Below are 16,711 nucleotides of genomic sequence, written 5' to 3'. Positions count from 1 at the left end.
TGATCCTGGCGGAACATAAGGATCTAAGGTAAGTGTCTTCGCCTCATATTGTCTCTTTCCCGTCACTATTGTAAATGTAATTAGGGTTTATAATCATACTTGCGCTCTCATTTTACTCTCTTTTCTCGTCTCTCCATCCTCATCACCATACCACTCCACATCCAATCACTATCATTGTTCGAGCCATCGTCCATCATCACGTCAATCACGTGCACTTACTCTTCTTTTTAAGTTATATTAACCTATAACTTACGTATTTTTAATCGATATCACTAGTTCACATCTTTGAATCTTGTTTTTATCAATGCTCTCGTTGACCATCACTAGTATAAGAAAGTAATTCCTGAATCATCATTCCCTGTGGAGACGATCCGTACTCATCACTAACAAATTATTTTTAATTACGGTTAAATATATTTTTATTGAATAATCTCAATCACCAACGACGAATTTTACCCCTAAAATTGAGATTATCAGTCGTCATCCATGACGGCCCTCCCATCACGTCACCCATCTGATCCCCCCATCATTGTCACGTCACCGTCACACCCATTTTGTCATTTGTCACCATCACGGGCCCCTAATTTTTTCACTGTCCCCATCACATCATCCGTCACGGTGTCGTCACCGTGATGTGTGACATGATGGATGACCGCTGCCGAATCCTATTCTAGAGACAATTAAATGAAACTAGGATTAGGAGAAGGTGGGACAAGGCTAGAATGTTTTTCATTTGGTGCCACTTATGTATGTTATATTGAATGGGTTATTTTCCATCGCTCAAATAAGTGCATTATGTTACAAGGAGAAGAGCTTAAGTTTTCATTTGCTTGGTTTATCATTCATTTCTTCGGCGGTGTCATCATTATTATAATTGTTTTCAAAATATGAGCTGAGACAGATGACACGGGAGTTTTGGAGGTTGCTTTGCCAGTCATCATAACAGGAATCACACACTTTGGCGTGGTATGCATCTAGGTTGGATTGCTATTTCCCTCAGAAGCTCCACAATGCCTTCAACATCATGGGGTGACTAATGAACTCAAATTTATGGTGATTAATTTGTCATTGATATTTGAGTTAATCAATACAAATTTATAAAAATTTACTTGTGAATAATTTATCTGCATAGTGATGAGCAAGGGTCAGCTTCACAGACAACAGATTTAGGAAATAGCTCTTTATATAGGGTGAGGTTTAAAAGGTGAAAAGGATTATGTATAGCATAAGAGATAGTGATTGGAAAAAGAAAGTGATCACGACAGAGGTAGCAGTAATTTAGGAATATGGGATGAATATCATACTAATAATGCATTGTGATCAAGCGAGTAGGAACTAGAGTGCAGAATGAAGGAAGAGCAAAAGAGGTGAATATGAGACGAGATGAAATTTTTAATTGAATGGCAAAAAACAGTGCCGGGTACGTCCAACCCCACGGTTGTGCATGTCAACCGATCCATCTATGCCCTAGATGCCACTAGGGAGTTTTTATTTATTAAGTATATTGTTTATCAGTGTTTATAGGAGTGGAACGAGGGTAAATTTCCCAATTACACACAGCCCTACTCGACCACGCCCATAGTGCATGAAAAGGAAAAGAAAAAATACATCAGTCATACCTAGGAGGAACCTATAGAAGATAACCCGGTGCTAACAATGTGTTGGAACCCCGCAGCTGGGTGATGCATGGAGTGTGCGCAGGCCGCCATTATCATGAGTCAGTGTTGAGGTGCAAGGCAGGTAAATCAATCAGGCAAGAGGGTGAGCACTCTTGCCTCTATTTCTCCATGCAATACACCACTCGCGGGGTCCATCCTTCGACAGGGTGTGACATATGCGAAGATCTGGCAAGCCAAGGCGCTCAACACAATGGCTTCTAGGAGGTGCTCGAGGAAGTTTCTACCAGGTGAGATAAATGGAGGTAAGGGTTCTAGAGCATACCACATGGTTAGCAAGGGCATCTGCTGTTTGATTGCCCTAGCGCAACTGATAGCGAATGAGAGTTAAAGATAAGAAATATCTGATTTAGGGTATAATAATTTAGGGTGTCACAATTTAGGGTTTACTAGTTTAGGGTTTAATAAAATTTAGGTGGATGTGAAGGAAAGACTGAGTGGAAGAAATGGGAGGAAACATCACGAAAGTAGGAATAGAGTAATGGATAAAATGGGGAAGTTAATGATTTAATTTTTCATAAATAGGTAGAGCAGGAACATGTTATGAGATTGTGATGACGTAGGTGACACATGAGTTGGATGGTAGGTGATGATAGATAGGGATGATGATGGATGTTGATGAAGGATGAGAGTGATAGATGAATTACCTAAACGTGTTGAAGAATAATCAATGTAAGGCAAGAGGCTAACCTTAGATCTTTATGTTCTACGATAATCAAGGCATCTTCTCAATGCAGATCAGCCTCCCCACTTCTCTATTGACCCTCTGCAATGACGAAAGACACCAAGAACAACCTTGATGGAACTTTAATACTTCACTTTCTTTCAATCTGCCTCTTTAGGATGAAGTGAGCTTAAAGAGGTTTTTTATAAGGATCGGGAGCTCAATTCATAGATCCAATCCTATGGACGAATAGAGGACATAAAGATGAAGCTACTCTTAAAGTTTCATCTCAATTGGAGTTCTAGATCGTCACATATCAAGCTTGGAAATCGGAATATTCTTACCCATTGATTTCATCTAATATTCTCTCTCCTCATCACGTCGTCTCCATCACACAGCGTTAGGGTTGTTGTCATTCATCGATGGAAATTAAAGGTGATGAATGGCCTAGATTTTTCCAAGTCATTCTCAATCAGTGGCTGTCATTGAGCCACGGGTCCCTGAAATAAAAAACAATAGAGAATAAAATAAATGAATATTTGATATTGCTTGTGGAATGGTGTTGTGTCAGTGCTTGCCACATCACCCATTTTATATGTCTGCCAATGGAAGGTGTCCACGTGCTATCATGTTTGCAGGGTATTCCCTTTTTGTGTTAACATGCAGGCGGCATTGTCATTGTTGATCAGTATTTTGTTTAAGAAAATAATATGTTGTTCAAACTTTTAGACTTTCAAATTTGCATTTATTGAGAAAAGGTCTGGTCCTCTTTTTTGGGGCCACATCATTGCTTGCATAAAATACATAAACAATGTTAGTCATGGTTGACTGTTATGGCTTTGTGATTTGTGACACCATCATGGCACTTTTCACAATGATTAGTTTGTTACTCATCGCGGAAAATGAGGACTGGTTGCCATCTGATCAAAGTGAATGGCAACACATGGCATAGTGAAAAATTAAAACATAAAAACTTAATTAATTAATATAAATAAATTATAACTCATAAAAATATAAAAAATATGTTTTTAGACATAGAAAAATTATATCTTTGTGAATTATATGTCAAAAAAATTCAGGAAAAATATGTGTTTTCAGAAAAATCCCCAAAAATAATTAAAAATTCATAAATGCATATTATTATTCTAAAATTAAATTTATCATTTTAAGCTTGATAACAATATATAATCAATTTAATGCAAATAAATATCTAAATATGGTAGGATTAACCTGCTAAAAATGTGTGTTATTAGTGAGACATCAATATTTGCCACAAAATACTTCATTCTACCTGCAAGAATACGAATACATGCACAAAAGATCAACATATATGTACTAAATTTTAATTTTTTTTTAAAGGAAACATCCCAATGTCAACCACATAAAATTCTCTAAATAGTCTGTAATAACCATGAGTAACATATTTAGGTGCCTATTAAGTCAATATTTTCCTTACCTTGGTGCCCTATCCCCTAGTAAGTCATCATAGGGCTTGACAACAAAGTTAAATTTAATCTATGAAGCATAATCTCTTTGACAAAAAAATTTAAATTGAATGTGTTGTACACGACTATTTTGATTGCTCGTTGGTTTCATGGTCTAGAGAGATCTCATATCATTTTATATTTTTTTGCTTTGACACCAACACTTCACACACACGACCGCCTCAATGCTAAAAGCCTCTAGCAAAGATTGCTCATAATTTATATTATCTCATCCTATCAAGAACAACCATTCTAACAGAGAAATTATTGTAGACATTAACAGATATTCATGGGCAATCTTTGCTAGTGTAGGGCAGGCGAACTCCTTGAGCAGCTTCCAATCATCATTAGATATCTTTGTCTACTTACCTCCTGATGTGAAGGAGGCATCTGCATCAGATACCTCTTGCTTCACAATATCTTCAACCATATCTTGAGTGCTACTCAACCACACATGAAAGTCAAGAAAAGTTAACTTTGGCTTCAAATTGTGCATCCTCCAATCGTCGCATAATACATTTCTCACTTTGTAGTTCAACATATGGCTTGAAGCAATGTCCTAACCTTGGCCACCGCCTTACCCAAAGAAATAGTGTGTCAACATGATGAGTCTTCCTTTTCTAATCCATCCGCCAACTCGAAGTCACTATCATACAAGTTGGTCATCTTTGTCACATATCTCTCCATCTCCATTATGGGTATTGCAGAAGGAATATCAAAGCTCTTAAATGCACAATGAAACTAGGTTAAATGTGTGTTTGATGTACGGAACATGTCATCTGGCACTGAAATTTTGATCGCATAGTTTTCATCCAAGTATGGCCATCAATATTTTGTTACTTAATGTGTTGCATGTTGTCCCTATGAAAACCTGATAAGGAAAAAAATAAAAATAATTTTTTGTTCCACTAAATTTAATGTGATAGATGAGGACAGTGTTCAGTGTTCAACCTTTTTGTTCAATCCAAGTTCCTAAAATGTCTCTAAGAGGATTGCAGTCAAATACTCCCCATTACGCTTCCCACATGGCTCTTGAACGCAGAGGACATGCTCATGATATTGCTTGAGCATCAATCTAGTAAATGGTTATGCCTAATAGGCCACAACCGTTCTCTGCCATCCATCCGCCCATCAATTAAGACCAATATCTAGTCAACAACAAATAACATCCGCTTGATCTCCACCTTCATCCTGCAAAAATGTTTTATCATCCATGGCTTGATGATGTGTGTGCTATGAGGGTCCACCTATGTTTGTGTAACATATCGCCAAGTTTCCTTCCATGCATCAGAGTCCACGACGCAATGGCAAATTGATGACACAAAGAGTGCGACTAAGTGACATCATTTGTTTCCTCAATTGTTCGACCCCATAACGATTGGCTACCTCTAAAGAGGCGTGATTTCCCATCATCCAAAACCTCCTCCAAACATCATTGTGTGGTAGCACACCCTTTAGCACATCATGTTCTTTGTGTGGAAAAATTAAAGTTCACCAAAAGACATGTGTACTACTATCCCACGGTCTCTTTACTTAGATGATATTTGTCGCATTCTTGGTGTGACATATTTTGTACTCATAAATTTAAACCCTGACCAGTGTAAAATATTTAAGTATTGAATACCTTTCTGAACACCTACGAACTTTTGAAAACTCACAGGTTGTGTCTCGTGCAACTTCCTCCTTTGCTAAGTCCTCCACCAGTTGATGTAATGCACTCTCCATCTTCTACATGGCAACTGTCGAAGCGAACAATCAACACTAAACATAATATGCAATGAATAAGTAGAGCCATAAAACTTGATTACTTTTGAAAACTATTTATGAATACGAGTTGATATCAAGATCCTTTTAAGATAAAACTATAAGTCTGCATTTTTCAAGGAAATGTTTGACTTAAGAAAAATTAAGGTTTTTTATTATTTGAATCAACATAAACTTCTTTGAAATAACATGAGAATTAAATGTTTATCACATCATTTTATTATTTTTTGTTATTTTACAAGAAAAAAATGTTTCATTTGTCATATTTTTTCTAGAAATGTATCTGAAAATTAAGGCTTTACAGCCACAGTCCTTGCCACCTTATCCCACCATTATTATTCCCACACCATTCACCTTTAACTCTTGCCACCATTGTAGTTTGTTCGTTGTTTCAGCTACTTGTTCGCCATCACTACCACCTTCTCCTAGCAGCCTCTTCTAGTGGCCTCTTCGCCAACACCACTGTTGATGGCTATTCACATACACCACTAATGGCTGTTCACCATCGCCACTGTTGCCACCCTCTCCCAGACACTTATTCCATTACTATGCACAATGTTGCTCCCACCCCCACTGCCACCATCGTTGTCCGCAATGCCAATGCCAACTACTTGGCGTTGTTGTTGCTACCTGCTTGATGTTGTCATTTCTGCCACAAGTTCACCGCCAAGAGGCTCACCGCCACAAGGTTGTCATCCCCGTTGTAACCTATTGGTCACTACGGCTAAATACAGGTTTGCTTCCATTGCTGTTGTGATGAGTTCACAACCAAGTTCACCACTCCCATTGGGGAACACTTGGGGCAATGGGCATGGTTATTTGCCGAACAGCCATGCCCTAAATATATCAGGTAATTATAATATCTGATATTCATTCACGGTATTGGATATCAATGCATAAAAAATGCAAATATGAAGAACGCTCACGGATTATGGATGTGATAATGGATAACATACAAAAAATGTGTTATCCTCTATCGTTTTTCCACAATGGATAACACATATTGGATAATGAATAAAAAAGATTGATAACAAATGAGCCCTGACTAAGATTTAGTGGAGAAAATTGAGAGATTGGCTTGAGCGGAATGTACAAGCCCTGACTAAGATTTAGAGGAGAAATTGAGAGATTTCTTAGCTATTCCAAGTGCATCTAAAAGAAAATTATAAAAAAACTTATAAAAAGGGTTAACATTCTAGGATATTAAATTTTCCATTTCATTGTCTAATAGAGTAGTTATTACTGAATTGTCACACCTAAAGAACCAACCAAAACACTTCTAAATTTTATTCTTAATCTCTCTAATTGAATACTTTGAACCTTTCAATTGGATCAATTAATTCAACTTAGAGCTCCTTATTTCATCTACTCCTCTCATCTCTTCTACCCCCTTTCTAAATTTCTCATCTAATTAGGGTGATTTAATCTCTATTGAAGATTAAATTAACCCCAATTAGGTTAAAATTATTCAAGAAGAACATCAATTGGATTCCTTACTAGCTTCCCTTGGACGACACTCATACTTATCACTACACATCTTAAGTAGAGTTTTTATAAATTTTATTGTATAAGCTAAAATTGACAACGACAAGGGTCTAAAATTGCATAAAATTTACCCCTATTTTTGGCTTATCAATTGGCGCCGTTGCCGGGGAAGCAACGCTAAGGAAATTCAATTGGTTTTCATTTCTATCAATTGAGTGCTTTAAAATTGTATTCAAAATTGTTTTGGTTTAATTTTCTCTAAAGTGCTTAGTATTCATCTAATTTTTATTATTGCACTACATTGCATTGCTTATAATAGATAATATTTTTTAAGCATATGAAGCAACCATGTCTCACTATGCTGGAAAAAGTTCTTATTATCATGAGTTGCATCAAAATTATCACCATGATTATTGTCTTTATGAAAATTAACAATGTGAATATTCTCTTGATCATGGAGATTCCTTGCATCATGATGAAAAAAGTTATTGTGGCATCAATCCTTATACGTATGATTGTGACCATTCAAATGAGGCCTTCCCCAATCTTTATGAGCATTCGTATTATCCTAAATCTAGTGAGGCGACGATCCCTAAATTTTATCTTCATAATAGCCACGATCATGGCTTCCACACTCATGCCATACCTCCTTTGGAATAGCCACACTATGAGTGGGGGCAATCACAATCTTTAGTATTTTCCTCTACAATTTCATTCCAAAATGCATCATCTTCATTTTCCAACGAGCATCATGTGTTTGTTAATGAGTTTGAAAGGATTCAACAGAAAATTTCTCAACTTGATGACTCCGAAGAGAGTGACCAGTTTATGATGAATTATTTTCTTGAATATGAGGATGTTTTCAAACACGAATGTCTTTCCAAAATGATTCTACTTCATGATATGATTAGAGGGTTTCCTACTAAAACAAATGATTTTCATGAAAGGGGAGAATACTTCCTAAGGATCTTACATATGGAGAAAGATGTTTGTAAAATTTTGAAGGATTTATTAGCAGAAAGTGGTCCCCTCGAGGAAGATTATTTTCTCAGAAAAATGAAAGTTTTTAAGATGGAGATTTCTAAAATCTTGCATTTACATTTTTATGAAGATGAAATACATGGGTATGAGGAATCACAATCAGATGCTTCTAAGTTAAATTTTCAGGATGATATGCGAGAAACGGTGGAAAGAGATGAGGAAGGTCAGTTTGAAAACACCCATCCTCATCTTAAAGAGTATCAACCTCCTATTCCACTTCCAGAAGCATTGCGTACTGGAATTGTATGTAAAACCATATATAATAGGAATGGAGAAGAGATGAAAGAATTTTCAAGACATGATTTTTTTGGAAAATTGTGCAGGGATAATTTTGGGGAGTCAAGGATCTCAATGGAAGAAGTGGATAAAATAATCTCTGATGTTTACATGTTATTTCTTGATGACAGAAATCATGTGAAGGAAATTATCAATGTGAAGGATTCAATGAGGATGATGTTGATGCAAAAAGAAATAAAGAAAGAATTTTGCAGTAAACGTAGTGTATTATTCAAAGTTCAACCTAAGAGGAGGACAAAAATTTCTAATGAAATTGAGGTTGAACCTTTCTTATGCAAAATTCTTTTTATAGATTGGCATGATCATTTCTTTGAATGGATTTTGATATCTTTAATGTTTTATTTTTGTGGGCAAAAATTACAAGGAAACTCATTCTCAAATATCGGTATGTACACATGGGCATTGAGTTTCTTATACACGATGCTTCAAATTTGGCTTTATGATTGACATAATATTTAGTTTCATTTATTTTCCTTTTCTTAATGGGAACTGGGATCCTTTTCCAGTTCTCCTTTACGTCTTTTTTCCTATTTCTTTAGCTGTCACACCAAGTAAGTGGAGCCCACATGGAGGAATCAAGGGATGCAACCTTATCATAAGGAGGAGCGGGATTGAAGATTTATCCACAACCAGATATTTTAGGACCAAAGTCCTCAACCTGATTGCTCCAACTTCAAATATTTTGTTCATGTGGAACCTCTATCAGTTTTGTTGTGGTATTTTTTTTTTTTTTTTACCAGGATGTTTACTAAGCCGGAGCAATTATAACGCATGATGCAGCCACGACTAATTCGGGATCTTTATATATATCATCTCAACGACGAGCGACAACGTCCATCCCCACTGTTTGCCATTCTTTCCCTCAATTTTCCTTTTCATTATTTTCTTAGTTATGCATTGAGGACCATGCATGTTCTAGTTGGGGGGGGAACTAGTTCATTTTATATGGCAAACGGTGACTTATGCATTTAATTTTGATGAATATTACATGAATTGAACCTGCTTACAACCATAATTAACATCCATATAGATGAATCATACTTTTAATCCATGGGTTTGGGAACATGTGTAGAGAAGTTAAGCTCCTAGAGCGGATCATGAGCATGTTAGAGGTGAAACACGTGTGATTTTGAGCAATGTGAGTTCAATTTCAAATTGGGGAGAGTGTCTAGTTGGTGATTAGATGATGGAAAGTCAAAGGATTGAAGTTCTATGCTCCAAAGGTTGAGGGATGAGTGAATTGAGGTCCCCCATCCCATTAGCTCGAAGTAACCGATCCCACGTATGTATTGTGTCTCACCACTAGCCTACTCTTATTTCATAATAGGAGTGACTCATTCTCCAAGTCCTATGCGCAGAATACATCGTCCTCACCTACCTCATTGTTCCGCACACTTCACATCTATCCATCACAACTTGATTCCACCTCCTCATTTTTCCTGCACATTTCGCATTCTACCGATCATCACCTCGATTCCACTACTGAGGATATACCTATCTCCCAAGTGTTTCTATCTTCCTTTCCACGGTATCAATCTGATATCGCCTATTCACCTCTTTTTCTATCCATGATTCACTCTGCATTATCTAAATCTTATTCTTCTATCCCTTCTCTCTGGACCAATGTGATTGTTATGACACTCATGCTAGTTGTGATAAGATGTTTGAAAACCATTTAGATGATGGAAAGTGTTTAATTTTTGTCACGCCCCTCTTCGATAAAAAAAAGAGAGAGAAAAAATAAGAAGAAGAAGAAGCAGAAAGAAAAAAATATACAGGTGAGTAAAAAAAGAATTTGAGGGAAAAAAAGAAAAAAGAAGAAGAAGAAGAGAAAAGGGGGGGTTTGACTTGAGCAAATTTCTTGTGTTAATATTCCATTCATGGTCATATTGTTCTCTATCTTTTTATCATCATATTGGTCCCATCTTTTCTATCTCCCCCATTTCTTCTGAAAATCTTGGGAGTAGGTTATCTTAGGTAGCAGCACACCCATTGGACCATAAATCTATCTCATTGTTAATGCTTACCCTAACCCCTTCACAAGGTTTCCATCTTCCCTATCACAATCTTTACAAGTCCGCCATATATTCTTCTTGTTATCTTCCATATTCTGTGCTCCACAGGAGGAGGAAATGGCTTCTTCTATTCTTGGGTAGGAGAAAAGCTAATGGAGAGACAAGTACTAGGTGGCCGCCACCCCGGGAGAGAGTGATCTTGCTTGCGAGAGATGTGAGGCCAGTATCAAATGAGTGAAGGGAGATTACCTTAGGAGTACAGTGTCATACCTAGTGACAAGTACACTCCCTTTTCATCTACGTAGCCATACAAACCAATGAGAGCAGAACCCCACATTCCTGAAAAGGTCGAAACTCAAAATGTCATTTAGTGTTTTATCTCAGCTTGTGATTGATGCATTTACCTATTCCAACACTTGTTTCTTTGACCAACAGAATGAAAAAAGAATATAATTTGGCAAATACCTAGATGTTGCTAAGGGACTAGCAACGTCAAAGTAGGGGCGTATATGATAACACCCTAAATTCGGTCTTTATTTCATGTTATTAGTACAATTTTATGCATTTAAAGAGCATAAAATGGGGTTGTTATCATATATTTACATAAATTTAATGTTTCCAAGTGATTTCTGATTTTTCCCTGATTTTCTGTTAATTTTATGAATTTCTGAGATTTATTTGAGCTTGAAATAATTATTTTTAAATGAAAATCGAAGGTTTAAAATTTTATTTCGAGCTTAATTATTTTGGGGATGAAATACTGAATTTTCTAGAATTTTATTAAATTTTATAGAATTTATTTAGGATTTAATTGGATTTTTTGAGATTTATTTAAGTGAGAAATGAATTTTTTAAGAGGAAAAGGATATATTTATAATGAGAAAATGAGTTTTAAAGCAATTTCTACTCTTCTAGGGGCTTTTCGTAAATTTTAGTTGCAATAATGCCCTCAAAAACAGCTCTCGGTCGTAGTTGCAGGCGTAAAGATGTTATTTAAACTATTCCAGGGTTTTATTGCAATTATTTAACATTACTTTTAATATTTTTAGGAGAAACCAGAGGAGAGAGAGTGCGCAAGGGGCATATACACAATTACTTTTGGGCGGCGTCCAGCAGCAATTCTGGCCTTTTTAAAGGACTTTTCTGCAAAAAGGAGAATTCAAAATGCTCCAGCCAATGAGAGAGCGACTCGTCATGGCGTGTTAAAAAAAGAAATGAATAAATAAATCAATTTAAATCCAATGGATTAAATAGGTTTAAAATTCATTTATTAATAACTTTTGATCCTGAAGTCCGATTGAGATGATTTTTTTATGGATTTGCTCGTCTTGATTCCCTCTTTCTATCTTATGGTGGATCATTCAGATCAAGCCTACATTGTTAGATAAAAATTAATTACTAAACGGGGGTAAAATGATGATTTTTACCATGTAACCTAAGTATAAAAGCTAAATTTCGAGAGGGGGAGCTCATTCTTGATGGTGCTCTTTCACAGCTGCACGACAGAGAGGAGCTCCAGCTTGGATCAACCTATTTGGTATTTTTTCCTTCTTTGTATTTGAACTTTTGGTGTATTTTGGATGTTGTTTGTTGAATTTCTTAATCTTTCTTCTTGATCCCTGTCTGAACTTCTAAATCGCTTGGCTTGAGCGGAATGTACAAGCCCTGACTAAGATTTAGAGGATAAATTGAGAGATTTCTTAGCTATTCCAAGTGCATCTAAAAGAAAACTATAAAAAAACTTATAAAAAGGGTTAACATTCTAGGATATTAAATTTTCCATTTCATTGTCTAATAGAGTAGTTATTACTGAATTGTCACACCTAAAGAACCAACCAAAACACTTCTAAATTTTATTCTTAATCTCTCTAATTGAATACTTTGAACCTTTCAATTGGATCAATTAATTCAACTTAGAGCTCCTTATTTCATCTACTCCTCTCCTCTCTTCTACCCCCTTTCTAAATTTCTCATCTAATTAGGGTGATTTAATCTCTATTGAAGATTAAATTAACCCCAATTAGGTTAAAATTATTCAAGAAGAACATCAATTGGATTCCTTACTAGCTTCCCTTGGACGACACTCATACTTATCACTACACATCTTAAGTGGAGTTTTTATAAATTTTATTGTATAAGCTAAAATTGACAACGACAAGGGTCTAAAATTGCATAAAATTTACCCCTATTTTTGGCTTATCAGTAGGATAGACTAAAGTTCAACTAAGGATGGATAAAACAGACCACAAATCAACACAATTGATTTTAGAACATTTAAACCCGTAGAAAATGATGATGGTGTAGCCCCTTTTCTTGCTTGAGAGTGGGGGAACTGATTTACAACCACTGCGGTAAAAATAAAGCTCTAAAACCAATTTCTCGAACGATCAACTATGTAAAGACACAAAACCTATTCCACTAACTTATTCTACTTAGTGCGATGACGGTGGAAAAACACAAGAGAAAATACTAGATAAAGTAATGAGGATCACCAAAGAGGGAAGAGTGGACCTTTAGTGCAGGCGTAGCGCGATAGGGCGATGCGGGAAGTTCTGGACACATTCAATGGTGGGAGCTGTTGGCGGCTGCTTGTAGTGGCCGTGCGAGCGGTAACTACACAGGCGGCGACTATGCGTTGTGGCTGAGCGGACGGTTGTGTGCTGCATGGTGGTGTGTGCAGTGCTGGCAGCGCTCAATGATTAGACGACACACACGACAGGGTGCTTCCTCTCAGCTACGAGAGAGAGGAGGTTTAGGGCAATATTTGAAAGGAAAGATTCTAATTCCAAAAATCACCAATGATCCATTACAGGAATGGTCTATTTATAGGCCTTGGAGGAAAGAAAAAATTACTAGAGGTTTCAAAGAAATTTAAGAAGTCAAATCGAATAGTGAAAATTTTTGGATATCAGGTACGAGGTTGACGATGTCGATGTGTCGTGACACGAGTCATGTCCTCGTGTAGTGGCGTTGTCGCATCGGATGATGGGGTATGGTCGTGGGTGCCACCATAGTCATGTTCCACCAATCTTCCGCGATGAAAAAGGGAATGGATGACAGATGGATGGATGATGAAATGGTTAGAGATATAAAGAGTGTGTGACAGCACAAAAGCTGAGAGAGAGTAAGAGCGGAAGAGATAGAGAGGAGAGAGAGATGAGAGAGTGAAATAGAGAGAGAAAGAGAGGAGAGAGTGAGACAAAGAGAGAGAGAGAGTGATAGAGATTGAGAAAGTGAGGGGAGAGCGAGATAGAAAGAGAAAGAGAGGAGAGAGTGAGACATTGAGAGAGTGATAGAGATAGAGAAAGTGAGGGGAGAGCGAGATAGAGAGAGAAAGAGAGGAGAGAGTGAGACATTGAGAGAGTGATAAAGAGAGAGAAAGAGAAGAGAGAGTGAGACATTGAGAGAGTGATAAAGAGAGGAGAGAGTGAGACAGAGAGATAGTGATAGAGATAGAGAAAGTGAGGGGAGAGTGAGATAGAGAGAGAAAGAGAGCAGAGAGTGAGACATTGAGAGAGTGATAAAGAGAGGAGAGAGTGAGACAGAGAGATAGTGATAGAGATAGAGAAAGTGAGGGGAGAGTGAGATAGAGAGAGCGATAGAGAGAGAAAGAGAGGAGAGAGTGAGACAGAGAGAGACTGATAAAGAGAGAAAGAGAGGAGAGAGCGAGTCAGAGAGAGAGTGATAGAGAGAGAAAGAGAGGAGAGAGCGAGTCAGAGAGAGAAAGAGAGAGTGATAGAGAGAGAGAAAGCAAGAGTGAGAGAGGGACATAGAGAGAGAGAGAGAACGAAAGAGAGCGAGGGAGACAGAGACGATGAGAGAGGAAGCGAAGGAGCAAGATAGTGAATAAGAGAGAGATGTTGAGAATTCGAGATTGCACATAAAAGATCAGGGAAAGAGATGGAAGAAAAGAAGAAGAGAGTGAGAGAGAATGGGACCAGAGAAGGCTAATGATCGCTGTTATTCCACAGCGATATATTGTTTTATGGGTTGGTATTTTATAGTGGTGTAGTGATACTAGATTTAGTAAGTTTCCTAAATCTGTTCATTCACGTGATAATCAGTATAACATTCCTATATGGATGTTCTCTGATCGTCTATTATTCCTACCTATGTTGAATCTTACCTTCTATGTTTTCCTATATGTGATCCTAACCGCAACACCTATCTAGCAAGTATAGAATGTTTCCAATATTACTACAATAATCTTCTGCTAAGTCCTGCTAGTCGGAGTTGGGCTGTCATGGCCAGCAGAACTCCTCAATAAGAGAGAGAGAGAGAGAGACAGAGAGAGAGAGAACAATGGGGAGAGAGTGAGAGGGAGACACATTGTGAAAGAAGAGAGAGAGAGAAATAGACAGAGAGAGAGAGAGAAAGAGAGCGAGAGAGAGAGAAAGAGAAATAGACAGAGAGAGTGAAAGAGAGAGACACTGTGAAAGAGGAGAGAGAGAAATAGACAGAGAGAGAGTGAAAGAGAGAGACACTGTGAAAGAGAAGAGAGAGAGAGAAATACATAGAGAGAGAGAGAGAAAAAGAGAGAGAAATAGACACTGAGATAGAGAGAAAGAGAGAGAGAGAAATAGACAGAGAGAGAGAGAGAGTGAAAGAGAGAGACACTGTGAAAGAGAAGAGAGAGAGAGAAAGAGAGAGAGAGAGAGAGAAATAGACAGAGTGAGAGAGAGTGAAAGAGAGAGACACTGTGAAAGAGAAGAGAGAGAGAGAGAGAGAGAGAGAGAGAGAGAGAGAAAGAGACAGAGAGAGAGAGAGAGAGAGAGAGAGACACAGTGAAAGAGAAGAGAGAGAGAGAGAGAGAGAGAGAGAGAGAGAGAGAAATAGACAGAGTGAGAGAGAGTGAAAGAGAGAGACACTGTGAAAGAGAAGAGAGAGAGAGAGAGAGAGAGAGAGAGAGAGAGAGAGAGAGAGAGAGAGAGAGAGAGAGAAAGAAAGAGAGAGAAATAAACACAGAGAGAGAGAGAGAGAAAGAGAGTGAAAGAGAGAGACACTGTGAAAGAGAAAAGAAGAGAAGAGAGAGAGAGAGAAATGAAGTGTAGGCAGTTACAACGGAGCAAGAGATCCAGAAGGGAAGGAAGAGAGTAGAGAGAAGAGGCAGAAGATGGTAGACATTGAAACATTATTATTTCATTTTTAAAAAATATATCCATACTCACCTTGTTCAATCCGTCATCAGTAGGGAACGACATGTCCTGGACGTGACACCCTGGACGTGACGGTACGGATGACGGAACGTGACGGACGGTAATGTGACGAAAGTTTCATCACGTCACCGTCACGTCACACGTCCCAGAAAATACAAAAAAACTGTCACGTTCCATCACGCTTATGTCCATTGGGCGTCCCGTCACGTCCACGTCACCGTGACGGCGTCACCATCACCGGTGACAGGAAAACCACCCTCTATCTCTCGTTCTCTTTTTTGCTCCTCTTTCTCTCTCGTTCCTCTCTCCCGGCGACTCTCTCTCCCTCTTCTTCTCTGGTGCACCTCTCTCTCTGTCTCTCGTTTCTCTCTCACAGTCTCTCCCTCTTTCTCTCTTGTCCATCACTCTTCTCTCTCTCTCTCTCTAGTTCTTCTGTCTCCCTCTTTCTCTCTCGTTCCTCACTCTTCTCTCTCTTTGCATCTTTCTCTCTCGTTCCTCGCTCTTCTCTCTGTGCATCTTTCTCTCTCGTTCCTCGCTCTTCTCTCTCTCTGCATCTTTCTCTCTTGTTCCTCACTCTTCTCTCTCTCTACATCTTTCTCTCTCGTTCCTTGCTCTTCTCTCTCTCTCTCATTCCTCTCTCTCTCCCTCTTTCTCTCTCGTCCCTCGTTCTCTCTCTTTCTCTCTCTCCTCACTCTTCTCTCTCCTGTTCCTCTCTCCCTCTTTCTTGCTCTTCTCTCTCTCTCACGTTCCTCTCTCCCCCTTTCTCGTTTCTCTCTCTGGCGCTCTTCTGTAGCTCTCTCGTTCCTCTCTCTCCCTCTTTCTTGCTCTTCTCTCTCTCTCTCTCTCCTTCCTCTCTCCCCCTTTCTCGTTTCTCTCTCTGGCGTTCTTCTGTAGCTCTCTCGTTCCTCTCTCTCCCTCTTTCTCTCTCTCTCTCTCTCTCTCTCTTTCCTCGCTCTTATCTCTGTCGTTCCTCTATCCCTCTTTCTCGCTTCTCTCTCTCTCTCATTCCTCTCTGGCGCTCTTCTGTAGCTCTCTCGTACCTCTCTCTCCCTCTTTCTCTCTGGCGCTCTAGTCTTGCCTTTCTCTCTTCCCCTTTCTCTCTCGTGCTATTCTCTCTATCTCTCGTTCC

Source organism: Wolffia australiana, chromosome 4 (assembly GCF_029677425.1).
Source record: "Wolffia australiana isolate 7733 chromosome 4, ASM2967742v1".
Taxonomy (NCBI): Eukaryota; Viridiplantae; Streptophyta; class Magnoliopsida; order Alismatales; family Araceae; genus Wolffia; species Wolffia australiana.
The sequence above is the reverse complement of the archived record's forward strand: the minus strand, read 5'-3'. Positions refer to the sequence as shown.